This window comes from Parasteatoda tepidariorum, chromosome 4 (genome assembly GCF_043381705.1).
Source record: "Parasteatoda tepidariorum isolate YZ-2023 chromosome 4, CAS_Ptep_4.0, whole genome shotgun sequence".
NCBI classification, from domain to species: Eukaryota; Metazoa; Arthropoda; class Arachnida; order Araneae; family Theridiidae; genus Parasteatoda; species Parasteatoda tepidariorum.
The window spans coordinates 25,595,012-25,598,755 of NC_092207.1; the positions used below are offsets into that span (position 1 = coordinate 25,595,012).

General features: G+C 33.6%; 1 protein-coding gene across 2 annotated transcripts in view; it reads left to right on the forward strand.

Annotated features, from left to right (window-relative positions):
* LOC107453857 (synaptotagmin-12-like) overlaps positions 1-3,744 on the forward strand; it is a 45,459-nt gene that overhangs the window by 10,537 nt on the left and 31,178 nt on the right. The gene's annotated exons all lie outside the window — the stretch shown is intronic.

Sequence of the window (3,744 nt, forward strand, 5' to 3'; positions counted from 1 at the left end):
AGTCACTGGAATGTTCCTCGAACCAATCCATGACGATTCGACCCTTATGACATGGTGCATTATCCTGTTGGTAAACACCATCCCCCGCAGGAAAAACTGTTGCCATGAATGGGTGAACCTGGTCTGTAACTATGTTCAAGTAGCTTACAGACGTCATGGGTTTGTTCTATGAGGATTATGGGTCCTAATGTGCCCCATGAAAACATTGACGAGAAACCACGAAAACCTGGGCGAGTCCATTGTTATAGATGGAGGGTGGTCATAATGTAATGCCTCTTCGGTGTATTTTAACTTGTAATATGATAAATGAAAAATAATAAGTATGAATACATGTTTCAGAAATTTTTAACTAAAATTTGCGGCCGAAAATTGTTAAACAACTCCGAAATAAAAATGTTGGCTACGTCTCTGGAAGCATTGCATGTGTTATCAACGTTTATATAAGATAGATAGCTCGTGCAATTGGGCGCAATAACAACGTTTTATACGGTTCACTTTAACCGGAACATTCTCATTAAAAGGAAGATTCTATCCTTATCTTCTTCTTTACACTCTTCACACCAGAGATTTGGAAGAACGATGATTAAACTCATTCCAGTAGAAGGATTGTTCTTTGTAACACTTCACCTTCGAAAGGATTTTTCTCACAGCTCAACCAGAAAGTTTTAATGGTTGCGAAGTGGCTCAAGTTACTTGAAAACTTGAGAGTTACCCAAGCATTCATTGTTCTGTTTTTAATAGGCTCTGTTGTACATTCTTTTAAAAAACTGATTTGTTTGTTATTAAATTTTAAAAGACTGGCATATGTAAGTTTAAAAAGAAAACAGATTAATCACTGATTACGTGTATTTTACGACCTCTTGCTATATGACCATTTTTAGTTTCAGATAAAGTAAAATCTTAAATCTACAGCACTTATCTATATTTATACGACTGTTTTAAAATTTAATTTTTCAGGAACTATTCGACCGAATTGTGTTTTTCTCCATGTAAAATCATATTTTTTAAAATGATGAAAAAAACAATATAACTTACAATTTAAAATGTTTCCAACTGTAAATAAAATAATAAAAAATAAAATATATTTACTAAAGTTGTTTTTAGCTTGGAATTACCTTTAGATAAACGAATTTTAGAATTGCGGGCAAGAATGTTTTCTCTTTGCTTAAGAAGTTCTCGAGATATGGCGAAACACAGAATAAATAAAATTCATATTTAAGGATCCAAACTTTGGACCTCTTTCTTGACCAAACTATTAGTAATCCATATTGGTGAACCAAATTTTCCTTATTGCGGCTACCCCTTCGCATTTCGGAGATCGAAAATCCAAATCTGTCGGAAAAAAAGATATGTTTATTTAAGGATATGTTTATTTAAGTGAGTTTTTGTATCTGATTTCACAATTTAAAATAACGTCTGCACTAATTAATTAAAATATTTGAATTCACCCTTTCAGACCATTAAGGCGAGTCCTAAAACGTGAACATCCGATCATTAGATCAAAAGTTATTTAGGGGGAGTTATTCAGAGTGGTCAGTTTTTTTTCTCTGCTCAAAGCTTAAGAGATGTTTGAAAATCGAAAATTGAAACATATTATAATAAATGGGTTTTTTTCCTCCTTTTTTATTTTTGCTTAAGATCACGTCACAGTCAAGAGAATGACGTGCGATCAAATGCGAAATTTGAATGTTGTCTAGTCATACTAAGTCAATAATGCTCCACAACTTCCTGATTCACTTTTTCTTTGTCATTTAACGTTTTCGAGAAGAGAACCCTAATTCCACATTTTTCCACCAGGTAGCGTTGTAAGCGGTTTCATCTAATAGCACCTAACGTTTACTAAAGCGTGACTAGAAAGACTTTTTGAAACTTAAAAGGATGAATAACGGACTTATATGAGCACTTTTGAAAACTTAAAAGGATGAATAACGAACTTATATGCGCACTTAGTATATTTAAATACTATAACCAATAAATGCACCCAGTCATATTTTATAAATTTTATGACCACTTTCAATTTTTAAATAAGTTTATATTACAACTGGTAATTGATACAATGCTCGGTATTAGTTTTTTATTCATTTTTAGTTTAGCACAAATATCACGAACATCTAAATACTTATATGATATATGATATTGGCAACGGTTTAGGAAACGTATGACGTCATCGAACGTTTTATCCACGATTAAAATTTAAACAGTCACGTTTACTTCTGAAAGATACTTCTTTCTTTTTTTTCTCTAAGAAATAATTAACATGCTTGCATATTTTTAAAAACTTATAATTTTCATGAGTATCAGCATAAAAAAATTTTTAAACCTCATTCTCAAGAGACATTGATGTTACATCGATTTTGGCATAGTTATCTTTATTTCATTAGAAATTTTCTTTTGATCTTAATGTTCTTTTTTCCCTAAAAACAGATAATCTAGTTTAGGACAATTCAATGATTTACTTTCCGTTTTGGATCCTTTCCAGGTTCAGGCAACCCCAACTATTGACCAAAAACATTACTTTCTACTTTAACGCATAATTCAAAATAAACTTGATTTCATAGTCTATATTTGCAGAAAATTGTGGTGAAGAATTTTTAATATTAAGTTATAGTTGAAAAATCAATTAATTTTTATCTATTAGTAATAATAATAAATATATATATATATATATATATATATGAAATCCCATATATTTTACTGCAAAATAGAACCCAAAAAAATTGTTTCATGCATCGTAAAAGATAATGAAAGGTGTGGGGGTAGTAGTTATAGACAATGTCAACCCTCATCTAAGAAAAGGTACCCCAACATAGAATCGAGTTAACATATGTCTTATATACTAGGGAATTGGAATTGTATTTTTGTAGTGGTATGTACAGTACTCCCCCACCAGAATTATATCTGTGATATAATTCGATGAACGAATACCACTAGTTGATTGATTGCTGTTTTTTTCGTGAGAAGCCGGGAGACCTGTATTAAGATCACCGTGCTTTTTTAGTGCTGATCGTGAGAGCTGTATTAAGTTCACGGTCGTGGTCACTCCTGTGCTGCCGTTAGCAGTCCAGTGTATACGTAGTGCGATATGTGTGATCGAGACTGAGAAGCAACAGCGTGAGGAGGACATTGTCGCAGTCACAAAAAGCAAGTCAACTGTTTAATGGGGATCATCCACATAGAAGTAGGCGCGTTCAAATCGAAGTGGGCGCTACTGTTAAGATAGGCGTGTTCATATCAAAGCGGGAGTTTCTGTCAAAGTAGGCATGTTCACATCCCTTCCGGGTCACCAATATGGGGATAGTAGTTATCGACTATGCCAACCTTTCTCTATGAAAAGCTACCCAAACATAGAATAGAGTTAACATGTGTTAAATACTAGGGAATTGGAATTGTATTTTTGTAGTGGTATACATACACTACGAAAGGTATTAAAGAATAGTTATTTATCATCAGGTTACTGTTTCATCAGGTTACTGTTCAGGTTACAGATCGTTACCCTTTCGATGTGGGTACTGTCACCACACATTGCTGTAGAGATGAGATTCTTGAAGCCAATATGAGGTTGTTTCGGGGTGCTATTGCTCAGACTCGTTCTTATGGACGTGGCCACGCAGATCTCACACTGTTAATAATTTTCCTGAAGAAGAGGATATTCGCCAAATGAATCAGCCCTCTTGATCTTCGAGTCTCAATCCTATTGAACATGTTTTTATAACCGACGTTGAACAGCCGACTCAGTTTTGGGTT